Here is a 19,016-nt window from a genome sequence, read left to right as displayed (position 1 = left end):
TGTAGGTCTGAGCAACAAAAGAACCATTAACAACTTTCTTCATTTTCATGATCTGTTATTTCCCCCATTAACTTTTATTATGGATAAAATTAAAGTAAGAGAGGGTCTGTCTGTCAGCAAGAAACACATAAACACATTTATATTTTACATAATTTGTTGTCATTTCCATTCAATCACATATGAGGCTGGAAATTCCAGAGCGTCTGGTTTGATATGAGTTACATCATCATTTCCCTGAAACATTTAGCCAGATAAATAATTTCCAGTGTTCAAAAGACACCCTGATCATATTCTGGGCTATGAAATAATTAATTTACAATCAGAATATCAATAAATACAGACACAAATAATTAATAAATAATAGGAATGCATTCTGCTAGTAGAAATGGTTCCTGTGCCTCTGAGCAGGACACAGTACACAGTATAAATACTGAGCAGGACACAGTGCACAGTTTAAATACAAAATGCAGGTTTTTATTCATGTGCAAGTGTTTGTCAAACAGGTAACAGGCTACAGAGAGAAAACACTGCTGCTCTGGCAGTGATAACTGTGTTGCTTTATAAGTATTAGGACAGTGCGAATGTATGCAGATACAAACTCTATCAAAAGTCGCAACAGCTGTTAAAGCCGACTGACAGTTGATCCAGCTGTGATCGGCTGTTGCCGTCATCAGAAACGGATGTCGCTTCATGTAATGCTTCCGAGGAAAGGATGTCTCCTTTCCCTAAAACACATTTCCACCTTCTCTCCTCGCATGGTTTCCTTGCGTCTCTACATGCATCCTCGGTGGGAGGGACTAAGATGCAAGGAAAAGACGTAAGTGAGGGAAACTTGAATGCAATTAAGAGATTTAAGATGTACCTCTGGAACACACTGGAGGGATTATATATCCCATCTGGTTTGTGAATGCGTCCCCCAGGAGGAGCTGGAGGATGTGGCTGGGGGGAAAGGTGGATGGTATACAAGAAGATGCATAAACATACCTACTGTATGTGGAAAGATGATCATCAAAGATACAGGATAAACCAATGACGTTGGTTTATCAGTGTCAGTGCCTTTAAAGATTTGACATAACAACTACACAATTCTCATGTCCACATTAGTACATGCAAGTTGCAGTAGGCTGTAGCTAAGAGGACAGTATCAGATTTTGCTGTCAAAGCTCACAATCCACAGAGATGTCAATCATCCCTCTTCCTAGTGACAGATGACCTCTATCATATCCCCCTTTCTTTTCTTTATCTGTACAGCACTTCTCTCTTCTCTTTTACTGTCATCCCATACCTGCATCATTCTTCCTACCTTTCCATCATTTTTTTCTATTCCCCTGTTGTTTCTCTATGACCCTCTCTCCTTCATCCTGCCTCTTCAGCTCACCTGCTTGTTCTGTATTTCCCTCACCACCCCAGATCTAACCTTCCCTCCTGTTCTCCTAATCCATTCAAAACCATCTTCACATCTGCTCCTCCCCTCTGTTCCATTTTTCCGTCACTACCTGCGGCACCACTCCCACTCCACTGTCCCTGCGTGTTTAAGTTCTCATCACTTGTCATTGCATTTCATCTTGTTTAAGAAGCTCTCAGGCAGGATCCAGCCCGTTGAAGGCCATCTGTTAGCCGATCTGACAGGGCTGAGTGTGGCTGTAACACTGGCAGTGGCCACTGGCACTGGCACAGTCCAGTGTCTGGCTATGGTAGCTCAACCAGACAGCCAAACAGACAGCCAGCTTTCACACTGTGTTTAAACAGTCTGATTGTTCATTTGCAGGCACCTGGCAAAGAGGCTCAAGATGGATTGTGGTTTAGTACAAGGATGAGGTGAATCAATAAGGGACAAGCAATAGCTCCTGTACACATTTGGTCCTCACTTTCCTTCATCCTCCGTCACCTTTCTTCTGTCTCTACGGCCCCAACCTTTCCTTCCTTACAGAAGTACCTCGACAAATAAAGTATTACACACTGACACAGTGTCCATTTCACCCTCCTTTGCAATCAGGTTAGCCAGGCAAAAAGGTGTGAAATTGCTTACTGCTTTGTGAACCAAATCTGTGTTCTTGTGTTAATCCTAGTTTCTGGAACAAACCTGCGAGAACTGCTTTCCTTCATAACACAAGGAGCATGGAGCATGCAAATGTGCATATGGCTGCAAATGAAAAGCATACACAAAAAAAAACACATGACACGCATTGTAGGTAAAGTACATTTACTAAAACAACCACTCAAAAATTCTCATTGTCTTACTTTTTCTAACTCACTTCATCTTTGTACTAAACCACAATCCACCTTGAGCCTTGAGTTAATTAAGCTCCTCACATATACATATATATATGATAGATAGATAGATAGATAGATAGATAGATAAAAGTACAGTGAGGATGCTCTCAAAAATAATACTATAAGTAGATTTTATCCATCACGCAATATCATCAAGGAGGCATCTGTCAGTCCCAAATTTATTCTGCAGCATGAGAACGACCCCAAACATACAGCCCGAGTCATAAAGAACTATCTTCACCTACAAGAAGAACAAGGAGTCCTGCAACAGATGTTGTGGCCCCCACAGAGCCCTGATCTCAACATCATGGAGTCTGTCCGGGATTACACAAAGAGACAGAAGCAGCTGAGATGCCTAAATCCACAGAGGAACTATGGCAACTTCTCCAAGATGCAGAAACAACCGACCTGCCAAGTACCTGAAAAACTGTGCACAAGTGTACCAAGGAGAACTGGAGTTGTTTTAAAGGCAAAGTGTGGTCATACCAAATATTGATTTCATTTAGGTTTCTTCTGTTTACTGAACTTTGTATGAAGTTAATGATGAATAAAAACTATTTATAGCATTATTTTTGATACCATCCTCACTTTATTTTTAGAGCCTAAAACTTTTGCATAGTATATACAGTATATATATACAGATATAAATATATATAACGCATAGCAGCACAAGTCACAAAGTGACAGTAAAGATATAGTTATGTTTGTGTGACAGATGCAATCTAGCAGCTGTAGTAATTATGACCAATTATGACAAATGTCCTCATTCAGAGGAGATGGGGTGGTGGGCCCATAACCCAACAGTGGACTTTGCCACAGGAGACCGATGTTTGTGTCCCGTATCTAACAACCATGAGTGTTAACAAACCATGACTACAATCATCCCCTAACCTTAACTCCATGGTTAAAACGTACTTATGTGTCATTCTGGAGTACATGGTCAAACACGTCTTTGTTTTTTTAGTTTGGAGGTGTGATGTGGGTGTGCTTGTTGGTTTGTTGGTTTTGTAAAGGTACAGAAATTGTTTCACAGTCCCATTGACGTTGGAGAGGTATGGGGAGAGGTGGTTTCAGACGTTGCTCAAGTGTCTGATAAGTACTTCGGTTGAAGTATTCTGACTCCTTTAGTCTCAAAACAAATGACTGACACGACATCACAATGTGGGCCATAATTGATGTTAGCAAAAGTCACTGAACAACAGCACTCCATTACTAATGAGTAACATGTGCAGGTAACAGAAGTAATTATTATTCTTTAGCTTTCATTATTCATATTAGACGACACATAATGTGATTAAGGGTCTGATTATGCATCGATTATGTTGCTCATAGGTACAGTATCTTGTTAACAAAGTGGGCTTGATATCATAAAAAAGAAATTAGATCTTACTTGTGTGAGAGAGACACACACACACACCCGTCCTCTATGCCTGCCATTGAGCACACACTCATGAATAACGGCAAACCTCAAACAAAACCAAAAACGCCCAACAAGCTACTAGTGACTTGTTTGAAATCAGTTCACTTGGCAATTAACATGGCTGAGTAGCTGCTGTGCTAAAAGGCTTTGTTTTCATTTGCTTTTATATGAAGTTGGAATTCATATCACAAAAGATTATAATCAGTGCTTCCATGATTGTATGATTTGCAAGTGATTGCCTTTAATTACAGTTCAAACCAAATATAGATGGTGCATCTAAAAAGCTCACAGCATGTGCCATTGGTAAACCAAAACAGCTACCTAATCAACTTTACTTATATCAATTTCTTCCAGAGGTAAATTTTGATTAAGGGAGGACAGATTCCTGCCTCTTTATTAAAAAATGTTGACATTTAAGCTGCAGTTTCCATCTAAAGATAATTACCTTCAGTGTCTTAAAGCTCTTAAAGTAATACTGCGTACTTTGTCTATTACTAGACCTGGCTTCGCTTCTACATGTGACACAGAATCCAATTTAGTGGAGGGAACAGGCTCATACGTTCCATGTAATCTTTAATAACAAAATATTTCATAATACGCAGTGCTTCAGCAGGTTATTCTAGGAAAGAGCAGGGATTAACTGTCACAGGTGTTCTCGCAAGAAGAGAAGATAACCATGAGAAATTCTATAAGGACATCATGCCAACTATTATCAGAGCTTCCATGTTGCTTCAATCATCTGATTTATTCACCAGTTAATACATTTAAAAGGGAACAGCAGCAGAATAAAGTGATTCTTCCTTTTATTTGGGATAAAAACAGGCTTTTATTGAATTTGTTTACTCCCCAGGTTGAATTATATTATCAGTGAGTTACAAGAAACAACCTGGCCTTGAAGATAGAAACTCATGAATGTGGCAGAAGGGGAAAAAAGTGAAATCTATTGTAGCTTTGGGCTTGCTGGCTTGCCAGCAGACAGTTTAACATAATCAAATAACCAATGATAGCTCTACTACTGATAGTCAAATCTAGTTATAAATTCCAAAATCACAAGTTTGTCTTAAAGGGCTTTACAATCTCTGTACAATACACTCGCTATCCTTATCTATCCTTAAAGCAGTAGTTCAGCATTTTGAGAAATACACTTGGCAAGTTAGATTCGATCAAAAATCGATACCAGTCTCATGTCTAATTTGAGGCTACAGCCAGTAGCCATTTAGCTTAGCTTAGCACAAAGACTGAAAAGGGGGGCGGGGGGTTTACAGGGGCTTATGTGCTGGACTGTTTCTTGGCCAGCAGCAGTTCCTGAAATCTCTTGGGAATAAAACAACAAGATATAATGTGTTAATTAGTGAGCTTTAGAGGTGCTGGTAAGCGGATTTTGTTACCTTTGGACAGAGCCAGGCTAGCTGTTTGCAGTCTTTATGCCAAGCAAAGCTAACATAGCTATTGACTGGGGCTTCATATTTCATATACACTTATGAGACTACTATTGATCTTCTCATCAAAGTCTTGGCAAGAAAGTGAATAAAAGTATTTCCCAAAATGTCAAACGATTGTTTTCTTGGCAGCACACACCAGGCACATTGCATAGCATAGAATCATTAACATCCATACAATGACACATACTAGACTGGAGAAGTAGTCAAGGTAGAGTAGTCATGATGTGAGTCCAGGAAGTAAGTCTTAAGAAAGTGAATGTTATGGAGCAAAAGTTTGGAAATAAAATTAATTTTCTGATTTGAAAACATGACCTACCTTTCACCTGGGAAAGCTGTGTGTTACAAGCTTGATATGATGATGTCCTTGTTTGTCCCCTGTGAGTGTGTTTCCTTGGCCTTGATGGAGCAGGTTTGATTCACCAGTAGCTGCAGGACTGAAATCTGTATTACCCACGCAACACTCCAGGGCTGAATGACAGGAGCTGAGATCTAGAGATCAGAATTCAAGAGAAATCTCTTGAATTCTGATTCTGATATACAAAGTAATCATTTTAAAATCACTGGAAATCCTTAATCCCAGACGTAACATCCTCTTATGGGGCTTATGGTGACAGTCCGAGCCAGTTCTTGCTACACGCGGACTACGCATGTGCGCCCTGTTGTGCCAACGTATTTTTTTTCTCCTCAAATATAAATTGATACTTTTGGTAACTGTAACACAGTAGAGAAATTAGTCCCATAAATGATCCTATTATTAGGGACCTAGCCCAAAAGGCAGAAGACTACTGTTTTACAATAGTCCTCTGCCTTTTGGGCCTAAGGGCGAGGACCCTATTGTTTTTCGTGTGTTTCTTTCTTTCTTTTTTTCTTTATTATTACGGGATATCACACCTAAATTTGACACCCTAAACATGCTCAAAAACTCACCCAAATTGGCACACACATCAGGTCTGGTGAAAAATTTGATAAAATGTAAAAATTAAATTAAATTAAGTGCCAAAATGTGCTCTGTAGCGCCACTTATGTAATTAAAATGGCCGCCAGTGATGGGCTTTATGAGGAGATTTCACAAAAAGCGTACTCTAAAATCCTCCTCTCCAACTGCTCCTGGTGATGTCACTCCCCCCGTGCTGTGAAACATTCCACAATACGCACTCATTATAAAATCACAGGAGGAGCAAGAAAATACTTTAAAACTCACACTCTAATATCTCAAAAACAATAAAAGATAGAAAAAACATGCAAATTAAAGATTTGTAGGTCAAAGTCTCGTGACTCATTTAAAGTTCAAATGAAGTTTGTATCTAAAACTATGTGGAAGCAGTAAATGTTCAAAAAGGTGTGGGTTCACTCACACTCTCCGTTCAAATATATGAGTATTTTTCTGTGTCTAGCTGCAGTTACTTACTGTCTTTACACACAAACTCATCAAGAGTTTTCAATTTACTATTTGAAATTCAAGTGAATGGGCCCAAAACTTGCATAATTTTGATGACACAGGTGTGAGCGAGACAGACATGTCTCACCCTGCAGGAAATTCTCATCCTGTCAATCAAACTTTCACAATAAAAGCACACCACACTTGTAAAAAATATCCCTAATTTTTAAAAAGCAAAATGATCTGATCCCGACGGGCCAGAGTGCGTGGTCCCGACCAATGCTGCTTGCAGCTTTAATTTAGTATTATTTTCTGTTTTATGAGGAAATGACAGAGAGTAGGTTAACTCATGCCTGTCAGTTTATATTGTTTATCATTATTTAGATATTGTAGCGAAAGTTCCTGTTGGAGGAAATACTTTAAGTTCCGCCCCTCCCCACACTACGTGTGAGAGAAAAAGTTGATGAGAACAGACGCAGAGTGTGGAGTGAGTAAGAATTTTTGTGGATATTAGGGTACAAAGTTAATTAATATATACAACCCAGTTTTGAGGACATCAGACAAGTGGAGTGACTGAGTAATCGATCCTGGGACCTGCACGCTGTGAGTTAACTAATCTTTCATAACGTCTTGGTGAGTTAATTTTTCAGCTAGTCAAGCATAGCTAACTCCTGTGTTCAGCAATGTGACAGTCGACGTGGTACTGCGGGGAGAGTGTGTAAGTTCTATATTATATTTTACTGCTGTGAAATATCACAGTGTTGACTTTAAGTTAAAGGGAAATTTCTGTGGTGCTTGCTCTGAATGAAAAACCTGTAAAATGTAGCTTATTTATTTTTATTTTGCTAACTGAGCACTGTACTTGCACTGTGTCGTAATGGTGTTAATGTGCGTAGCAGCATGACAGTTCTAGTTATGTACTGCCAGTGTGATAAACAATTGTATTTGTGCATAAGGAAATAATATAGAAGTGAAAGCACTTAAATGTTGCTACTATTATAAAAACATGAGGTGTGTAAGAAATTAATACTGTGTACTGTACCACAGTATCCAGCATCGTATCCAACCTGCCTGCCACCTCTTGTGTTTGGGTCCACCTGCTCCACTCACACAAACCTGACAATGTTCCAAGCCCCATATTCCCTTATTACCGGGTGCACCCAGAGCTCTAAACTGACTTCAGAACTAAGAATGGATCCAAAATTGACTGAACCTGACCTAAACACTTAATAAACTGACTACAACTAAAGACTGAGGAAACTTCAACATACCAAAGAACTGAACTTTATTACACCATAAGGGACACTGCTTTAGATGAACTAAGGACATCTATATGGTTTATTAAGAGGTTGAATCTGTTTAAGTTATGTTTGTTATTGGTTTTAACAGAATGCTTAACTGCTGAAATATTGTGGAGAAATATGGGTTTTGTATAGGCCTACTGTGAAACTGTTTCACTGCACCTGAAGATATTTTTTGTTAAAAATGCCATCTTAGGCTGTATCATTTTATTTCCTGATAAAAGAAAAGTTTTAACACAATCTTCTATTGAACCTACCCCCTGACTCCAGTTACTGATTGAATCCTTGACAACCCCTCCCTACGAACTTAAACACTGGTCCAATATTCATTTAACTACTGTGGTCATTAGGCATTGCAGGGGTTACATAACCAAGCATCCTCAGCAGTATTGCCATAATCAGTATCAATCATGAAATTGTCCAGCAGCTGTCCTATGATGACATCATTGATGACTTTGCTTCTAAAAAATCTAGGAAGTGAAAGTTTTGAAGATGATGATGATGATGATGATATTTTCCTTAAATTAAAATAAGTTTTTTAGGTGTAAAAAAGTAGCATTCAGTCTAATTTATATGCATACAGAATATGATGCAGATTTGGTGTGTATTCATGAGTGCTTGAAATAAGGGGTGGGAGGGGGTGTGATGTCAATGTTGACCCTACTCTCTTCCTACACATGTACCGATCGAACAAAACTATGTAACATATCATAACAGTGGTAAAAATCGCTGCTTTTCTGGCATATGCTGACCCATCAAAATGTATCATTGCGGAGTGCTGTGTTTCAGTATCTTGACATCGCCTTTGTGTGGGCTTACATGGAAAACAATAGGCACTGTTGTTTTTGAAGAGTGTCATATATCAGCATGTCTGCCCTTTGGACCCTCATTTCTGATATGGAAATCTAAGCAAGAGCATCAACATGTTTTGTGAAATTACACTGTCAGGATTTAATTTCAGTGAAGGCACACATACAATGACATCTGCTCATATACTTGTTTTACTTCAGGTTTATTATTGCATACACTATCATTTGGGATTAGTTTTGTCGCACCTGGCTGTGAGACACACATCCAATGTCTCAATCAATAAGACGGATGGATAAATTAGTTGTTGTTTGCTTCCAAAACAATCAAGTTAATTATGCTATTGCCTAGGTTTCATGATAACAGCAATTACCCATGAGCTAATATGTCACTGAAAGTAAAAAACATTTCCCTCCACTTTTCTTTTTTAACGGAAGCTTCCAGGGTTCAAGTGAGGAAACCATGTAAACATTCTCCCGTGACTCCTCAATATCCTTTTTGTCCATCTGGCATCCAGCGAAGGTCAAGCAGAACAAGGGAAAGGAACGGTGGTCTCAGCTGACTAACATGCTCTGTGGCTACATCTGTATTCTTCTAACCTCACATGCTGGGCTTGTGATATCCGGCTCTTGAGTGGCAAGTGCAAGCCTTTGGAAGATGTTTCTCCCCTCTGGGTGGTGGGCTGCTCTACAAAGTCATAACACAGCACAATGGGCTCCTTGTTGTCAGATGATTAGGCAGTCTGGTGTGTGTGTGTGTGTGTGTGTGTGTGTGTGTGTGAGTGTGTGAGAGAGAGAGAGAGGGAGAGAGAGTGTTGTCTAGTTTGTCTGACAGCAGTTTCAAATAACAATACATGTCAGAGCTGGTGAATAAGCAATCTGACTGGCAGAGCCTTTTGTCTTCCAGACCTTTTCAATATTGTGAGAGAATGTCAGTGTGTTGATTGGGGATTTGCCGGAAGGGGCGCATATTGGAAGAAAAGTGAGCTTTAGTCAGTTAAAAAAGCTTTTCACATTTGTTGTCTCTCATCTAAAACGACTGTGCCTTCTCATGTGTGTGAGCGTGTGTGTGTGTGTGTGCTTTGCCTTCTCGTGTGTGTGTGTGTGTGTGTGTGTGTGTGTGTGTGTGTGTGTGTGTGTGTGTGTTTGCGTGTGAATGTTCTCACATCATGAGTGATGGGTTATTGTTAATGACAGAGTCTGTGGCCATCAAAGACTAACAGGTGGATGGTTATCTTTTTTCTCACACACACATACGCACATTTTTGCTTCCACCAGCATCCTGCCAAACTCTCTGTTCACACATCCTCGCTGTGACTGATTTCTCTTTCCTTTCATTCTCATATCTTGTTCTTGTCATCTGGATTGGAAAAAAAAAAAAAAAAACAAGACCACGTAAAAAGATGCAGAGCAAATACCTAAAAACAAGAACGTGCTCGACAGCTAATAACTGTCTAAATACTGATTTGCATGTTTTTGTCTCCATGTAGTGCAGGGGCACAGTAAGTCCGCTGGCATTATTCCAGATCAAGCAGCAGCAAATTAGGTCGGCAAAGGGCAGGGAAGGCGCAACATGAAGAAAACCCCTTTTAAAGAAAAAAGAGAAGCAGAGAAAGAAAAGCAAAAAAAAAAAAGGTGAATGTGACTAATTAGATTAGACATATTTTGGCTTGAGGGCGACTACAGGGAAGAGACAGGATGTGAGGGAGGGCAAGGGAGGGGCTGGGGTAGAGGGAGGATATTTAACTGCTTATCAGGTCATAGAAATCAAAGCCCAGGGGCACAGTCGAACCAAACATGTCCCACCCGATGAGGTGCGAGTGCAGAGACAAGCTTTGACCTTTGAACTTCAACCTCTCTGTGTTTTCGAAGAGGTCAGGGAGTCACATCTACCTCCCTTGTTTGGCATGTCTAGCCCTGAGGGGAGTGCTTTTAAGCTGAGACGGATGTATTGGCAGGCAAGGAGATAATGGTTGATAACACGTTTATTATTGTATGTAGTTTTTACACTGAGCCCTTTAGGCTGTTTTTAAGCTCTGAAGGTGGCCTATTTTGCATACGATGAGGTGGAAGGTTCATGTCTGGATTGTATAATGATTCGTAATATAGCTGAAGTGGAGGGTGCTGGTAAATGTGATTTCCACTCATTTCTTTTCAGTTACATGTTAATGCATTGCATTATCCCCTAGTATATATTTGGCTATAAATCGTGCTATATCAAATTGACTGTAGTGGAAATATGTGATGTAATCCACTTAACCAGCATCACCTTCAATTTATTGACTTTCTAAATGTTTCCCACCAGAGATAAAAACTGATATTTAGCCGGAAAAATGAGAAGCACAAGTCCCACAAGACTCCAGTTTAAGGGAGAAATCCTGGAAGATACAAAGCTAAGCACTAAAATAGCAAATGGAGATAAAGTTAATTTTGTTAAGAATTAGTTTCATACTTGCTTTCTTCTCCGGCAGTGACCCTCACACTCCCTTTCATTTCCATTCTTGTTCCGTTCTGTCTCCCTTTGTATTTTGCTTTGCATCACACGAATCAGGAATCACCAGTGTATGTCCAAAACAATAAGATTCTCCTCTACTTTTGCTAAAAACGAGTGCAATTAGGACTGCTGGATTTTACTCTTTGGCAGCACTGTGTCTGCTACAGCCTCAGGGCTCTCTTGATATGGATGGGATTATTATAGCATTGACATGCAGCCACTCTGTTCCTGCAGAAGCATGCACAACCCCAAATTAATGCATACACACACACATTTATTTTTCAAAGCAAACACAATGATCATTACCAATGTTTGATGCTACCTTATTTTGGCACAATCAGTTATTTTTTGGGTGAGCTCAGTGGGGTAGAAGTAGGCCACATGAGAGAGTGTATGTGTGTGTGTTAACATGCACATGCTCCTGCGTAACATCAACACAGGTTGCACGCCCAAGGCCACGTTTAGCCATCCTGCTTAATAAACTCTTGCTGAATTCACTGCGGGATATCTGACCTGAAACAAGACTGGAAAATAACAGAATGAGGAAGCAAGTGAATGGAGATAATGGAAAAAAAGAGGAAATTATAAATGGAGTACATTTGCTCATGAATTACTGAGAAAAAGTGGAAAAAATGCAACAATGAATGGGAATTCTAAAACTTGGTCTACAATCTCTGTAAATGCTGAATACTGAGAAGTGATTTCCACATGTAAAGAGGTTAAAGAGTTTGATTTTTAGAAATCTAGGTTACATATAATGCTTAAACAGCAGTTAAATTTCAAAGTAAGGATGGTCTTAACTGCATCTTGAAATATAGCCACTGAAATATTGTTAAAACAGCAGTTATATGTCATCTAAACATTAAAAAAACCCTCAAAATTTCAAAGAAATTTAGCACAGTTTTAACTAACACTAGATGTCTTTGGACCTGCAAATCAACATCTGTGCTTACTAGGAGTGTAAATGACTACATTCTACATGTCTTTCATGTTGAAATATATCAAAATACTGTTAGTTATATGTAACCTATCTGTCTTAAAAACCAAAATTTCCTTTCCAACCACATTTGACGTGGTTTTAACCTAAAAGCACACATGAATGTGTATACATTGGTACTCACGTATTCACTATATATATATATATATATATATATATATATATACACAGACACTTATGCACAGACACACAAAAATAAATTTACCAGTCATTCAATGGGCTGCAAATCTCTTCCATTTCTGACTATCATTTCTATGTGTCCATACATTTGAAAGTGAGAGCTTTTGCGTGTGCAGCAACCTTCAGTAATGATCAGAATAATGAGAAGTCCGGGGTGAAATGCCAGAGCAAGAAAGATAAGGAAGCAACGAGGAGAAAAAAAAAAAAGATCATAGCTGACTCAAATTGTAATTCTCAGGTCCTCTCTCTTTCCCTCTCTTTCTCTCTCATGTGTCAGTCTCTTTTAAGGCGCTCTCGCCACACGTCCGCCTCATCCCTCATCTCTTTTATCTGCCTGTTTCACCCGCTCATCCTCACCTCTACCTCATTTACAATTGCTCCTCTCCTCCGGGGAGCGTTAACCTCGGTCGTCCGTTCGCCAGGCCCTGAGGCCATGATTAGAGAGAGGGGGTAGAGAGAAACGGAGAGACGGAAAAAGTGAGTGCTGCTGAAAAGGTGGGTTTGAGGGGCTAGGAATGTGTGCAATTCGCACAAGCCAGACATAGCCAGTGACCCACCAATCAACCCCACAACTGTGAGCTACACACACACACACAGAGCCACACATGTATATTTCACTGTGGAGCTCAACATACCCCTGCTCTCTCATACACCCACAGGGCCTGTTATTTCACAAACAGTCGAATCAAAAGAGTGAATTAAAGACACCTTTTCAACATCCCCACAGTTACACATCTTTAAATAGCTGTGACAGAACAATTATTGTAAAACATCTCAGGTTGTAATTGTCAATTTGGTGCTTTGCTCACAAGTGTTCCTGCTTCTGGCTGGCTGTCGGTTTTCTGCAGGACTCGGTTCAAATAGCATCTATAACCACAAACATGCTCAAGTTTCAGATCATGGATAATCAGGAAATTGAATGTAGACAGGTCCCAGTGCATTGTGGGTTTTATGGTGTCGAAAGTGGTTAGTGTTCTGGTGGTGTGATGGACAGATACTGTCCCCTCAAGAAAAATTATAGCATGAGTCATTTCAGGAAATGCCTACAAACGACAATTGTTAATGTTCAAGTGACAAAGCCCATAGCGACTGTAGTAATTATGAGTCTACTTGGTCAGGAGCAAAGGGAGAAGTCGGGTAACATTATTCTAAAGCCACAAAGTCAAGAGAAGGAGGAGGTCTGAGTGGAGAGGTGGGTCAACGAAATGTCAGACTTTGCCTCATGAGAACACTGTTTGTTTCCTGTTCCCTACTTCAGTCAATGTTGGTTTTGTTTCATCATGAAAACTAACCATAACCATGTGGTTGTTATTGTAACAATGAGGATGAAGGTCCCCTAATGATGTAGTAATTTTAAGGCAAACCAAAATGTTTTTATAACCTTAACTAAGCGGTTAAATGAAATCAAAACATGATCTTCCCCTAAGCCTAACCAACCATTGCGTAACCATTGCCTAACCATTGCCTAACCATTGCGTTCTCACATCATAAATTTGGATTTTGCAACAGTGATTTCAAATAATCAATCAAGCTTATCTGTCACATGTAATCATATAAGGTACAATCACAGTGAAATGTAACAGTTTTGGAAGTGCTGACAAATGATTCCCTGTTGTTCTAGGTTTTGAAGGGGTACACCTTGCCTTTGACAAAAATTGAGCTTGCACATTTGATGAAATTACCATAAATTACACCAAATAAGGAAGTCTTTCATGTTTTATATAGGTTATTCACTAACATATATTCCCTTTGTTTGCCAAACAGTCTTTCACAGACGAAAAAATCCCACATAGTGTCATTACTTACTTTTGAGGTCAGTTAGACTCCAGAGAGGTCCAACTCCCCATTGGAGCTCTTATATACAAATTGTTACAAAACTCTGTGGTATTGGATGAGAGAAATTCAAATAAACTTATTTAAGATTTGGGAGGGTTATTGCTTCATAAAAAGGACTGTCAACACCAATTACAGATGTTTAACCATGTTTGATAGCTGGGGTTTGTGAGACCACAAAGAGAAATAATGTGAGCTAACTTCTGAAACATGCGTCATGAAGTATCAAGCTGAAAAAACAATGTGACATATGTTTTTTAAAGAAGTACCAGGTTAACCAGGACCCCAAACACAACATTATTTGGGTTAGTGTAAAAAACTGTGGATTCATGAAAATCATTTCTTTTTTTTTTCCATCGTTTCCCTCTCCTCACCTCCATCTTTACCCTCACCATCCTTAATTTCATGGCTCACTTGACCTCTATAGTTTCTCTTTCTCCCAATTTCCCATGAGAAATAAGAAACAACTTATTTTGTCTTTTCCTTGAACCCTCGCACATGTCTATCCTTCCCTTCCATCCCTCAATCTTGACCTTTGCCCTGTGCTCAATCCCTCTGTCCCTCCTTATACCCATTATCTCTCCAGCCATCATCCCTCTTTCCTCACCTCCCTGATCTTTCCATCCCTCTTTTCCACTGTATAGATTCCTCCATCCCATCCTTCTCCTCTTCACAGCATCTCTGCAATTATCATCTATTTCTCTTTTCCCATTCTCTGGCTCTTTAACTGTCTCTCTCTTTCTTCACCTCTCCTGTCTGCCCGCAGACGTCTCACCCTCCCCTCTGAGTGCCCTTTCTCTTTTCCAAATATCAATCCTCATTTCAAACCACCTTACATCTCCTTTCCTGCCATCGGGCTGCTCTGATCATTCCTTCCAGCATTAGTTCTGCCTCCTCCCCGCCCCTCCCTCGTTCCTTCCCTCCCTCCCTTGCTGGTTCCTGACCTCCATCCTCCCTGTGATCATCCCTCCAGAGTTGAGGCCATCTGTTCCTGCAGGAGAACCAAGTGCATCCTAGCCCCCGACGCTAGTCAGGATGCACGTATTTATGCGTGTGTGCCAACTTATCTGCGTGTGTGTGTGTGTGTGTGTGTGTGTGTGTGTGTGCATGCGTTAGTGTGTATTCCTCTGTGAGTGTCCGTAAAAAAAAAAAAATATATATATATATATATATGCATATTCATGACACTGAGGGCGGAGTACCATTTCTACCTTTTATGGAATTATCTTTCAGGCATGCCCTATCAGTGATGGATTGCTGCATAAACAAAATCACTTTGATGTCTAATGGATGATGGATGCATATGGATTATATGGAGATGATTATAGCTAATAAAGCTGATACCTGTGTGTGCTCTTACTCTAAGTACCTGTGTGTGTGTGCATGTGTGTAATATTGTGTTTGTATGTGTATAATATTGTGTTTGTATGTGTGTGTGTCTGCAGTAACAGTGAGGGTTCAGGCCCTCAGTGCTCTCCCTGCTCGATTAGGAAATAAACAATGTTTATTCAGGAGCAGCTGTCTGAGGGAGACGGCTGCGTGCGCATGCACCAATACACACGCACACACATATTCAGGAAGATGAAGATGAAGGCTTGGAAGAGAGAGAGACTGATTAGTGGATCTGTGAAGCCAAGGAGAAGAGGCCTCAGTGGAGTACCCACACACATACATACACACACACATACACAAAGAAAGAAATGAATGCAATAAGGTCGAATGCAGCTATTTCTGCAAAGACAGATCAACACTTAGAGTGACCACTGTGAATAAGTTTCAATTGCGTGGTATTGAGAATCATGGGTGTCATTGAAAAGAGGCGTGCATGGCCGCACTGACTCCTCAGTAACTGAAACAGAATGTGGAACTGAAAGTGAACTCTACCCAAACCATAATGAAAGACCTCATTGTGACTTTTATTCTTCATAGAAAGACATGTGATGCTACTACAACAATTTTTCTTTCCTTTCATTACTGTAGGTTTGTTAAATGGCCACAGGTTATTTGCTAGTTTTAAGAAAAAATGTTATAAGCATTTTAGTAGCTAGTATTTTTATTCTGTTGTGAAAGCAATAAAAGACTGAGACTATTTGTTGTGTCTTACAGTTGTCAAAGAGCAGAGGTGTAAAAAGAAACCTTGCTGCCTTCTATTCTGAGCCACAACACCTTCATAGGAAAAAAATAAAACACAAACTTCAGAAATCTGCCTTTACAACCAAAACTACCACGATTTGCCGTCCAGTACACCCACCTCTCTCTCAGCGTTCCTGATCCTTTTCTCCTTTCTCAGCAGCAGCTGTGCGTATTCCTCCTCAGGGTGAATCCTCCACTTGCAAGAAGGCCTGCTTTACAAGAATGACCCAATTTATCAGACGCAGCACTCACACTGTTGATGGATCTAATTAAAATCTGTGTACAAATCTTATAAAGGCCAGTGGTAATCATATTTATGGTGTGAGCTTTCAGTCATTCTTTCACTGTGGTAAACCAGGATAATCCATCGCATACAGTATAAAAGGACCTTTTTCTGCAAGTTTGATCCTGTCAATTCGTTCCACTCTTGTATGTCTTTACTATGACATTGTTTTCAGTTATGTACATTTTCATTGCATGCTTATCACTTAACATTGACTCAGGCATGTTTGTGTAAATACGGTAATACAAAGCATTATAAAAAGATATTATATAGTATTATCTCTTGGAGTAATCCGGCAAAATGCTGTTGCATTGTGCACCAAGCAAACAATTGATTTGGTTCAAAAGCTCTTTGTGCGGGTCTCCCAGTGAGCCTCATATTGGAAAACAGTAGGGCAGCCTCAACCAATTCTACTCCCTGACCTAAATGTATTTTAAAGACATGCATTTGTGCCCACCTCCCTCGCTGCACCCAGCTGCTATTAGCACGTTTTTATTGTGCCACAGAATTATTCTGATAGGGTGAGCCTCTTTCATGCTAGCAAATGCTTTTACCAACCCCTGTCAATACATTATGAATGTATGTGTAGGCTGTGTGTGAGGCTGGAGGTACTTAAACTTCATATAGAAATTAGCTAATTTCATTAAACACAATGTGGATTGCATTGTTTCTAATGCACTCTGAATCTAGCTCCCAGTGCTTCAAATAAAACTCAGCCACCCTTTCGCCCGTATCTCAAAATATCAATTTTAGTTGGTGAAATATCCACCGTTTTGGAAACAAATCATATCCTTTCTAAACAATTCAAGTGAGGCAAGGGAATTGTATTTGTATAGCAGATTATATACACAACTGCAATCCAAAAAGGTATAAGGAAATGAAAGTGCATTGTAGAAAATTACAGTCACACAATAGAGAGTTTCATTGTTGATTTGAAAATTAGATCATCAGTAGGTTGGCACCGTTGTGTCTATCTGCACCACTTTACCAAAATAAATGTGAAAGACTTAAACCTGCATGATTTTTTCAGTTTATTTTTTGCCACTTGGGGGAAGCACAACAAGCAGTAAGCTAAATACTGCTTGTTGTGCTTCAACAACATAAAGTTGTTTCCTATTCACACATTCAGCAGACATGGAGAAACTCATTTGGAGCTGTGTTTGTGGATCCATGATGAATGTAAGTTCACTCTACATTCAGCTCTGTTTTGTTCTCCACCAACTCCAAAGAGAAGTATCTGGTTGCTTAGCTGCTAAATACTCCACTATGTTACCAGCTAGTCACTAATTTTTTGTTTGTCTACCATTTGGTGCCAGGCAAGAGATGTGCAGTGGGTTTATCAGAGCTTTTTTCCCACTGAAAACAGCTGCCTGCTGCAGCTGGAAACATGGATGACTAGATTGATGAGAGTGAACCAAAACAGCAAAGCTGCAGGCCTCAAAACAAAAATAATGAGCTGAAAGAAACTAAAATGCTCTGTAGAGCAGAGGGAAAGTGCAGAATTGGGTGATAATTCTCTGTGGGTTTGTCACTATGACTGAAAGCTTTCACATTATTCTTAGTCATTTGATCCGTTATTAATATAAAAATATTGATTATAGCTGCTTCAGCAATATAAACAAAACACAGCATTCAAACCATTTTTGAAAGCCTACAAAGCACCTTCCTCATAATATGAATTAGCATATAACGACATATTTTGCTGTGTCCGTGGCAGTGTTACATAATGGCCTTAGTGAAAAATTATAATGCTGGATTCAAGAAATTGGTCATTGTTCACAGAACACAACTGCTGCATATCATTTTAGATACACAGTACAGTACATTATGACTCGCTAGGAGTTTTAATTTCTGCTTTGGAGGTAGATGGTACAGTGATCCCATTTTAGCATGAAGTGCTGAAGATCTGCTTACGTTTGCTGACCCATAGCTGGCCCTCTCTTTGGATGGTACCATAATCGCTTCACATTGTGCATCTAGATAGATTCATGGCATGTACAGTATTTGTGCCACTCTTTTTACCAAGGAAAGCTTTGCTAACTAATACTAAAACATCTGGGCTTCGGCTCAATCAGCTAACTCATTACACCTATCAACTCTCAAACGCCCTTCACCCAGTTTTATTCAGCAAAGGTCTTGAGTTTCCAAGGCAAAAATGCTTCTCAGAACAGGCCCCAAAAACTCTAAAGTTCTGGATGCCACTTTGATGTCAAACAGGGAGCTGCTCCTTAGACAGTGGAGAGGAAAATTACTATTGGTGGGCCGATGTTTGTCTGTGCCTTTATACTCATGAGCTATATTTGTCACTGTTATTCATTCTGCGCTAGATTAACTTGCCTTGAAAATGATTTCATGGTCTGTCACACTTTTACCCTCTCAACATAATTTTAAATGATCATAGTCCGTGTTTGTTGAGTACATTCTGTTTTCCAAGTTAAGCAGCAGCATGGTAGTCTGTTCCCTGATATGCAGTTT

Source organism: Thunnus thynnus, chromosome 3 (assembly GCF_963924715.1).
Source record: "Thunnus thynnus chromosome 3, fThuThy2.1, whole genome shotgun sequence".
NCBI classification, from domain to species: Eukaryota; Metazoa; Chordata; class Actinopteri; order Scombriformes; family Scombridae; genus Thunnus; species Thunnus thynnus.
This window is presented reverse-complemented; position numbering follows the sequence as displayed.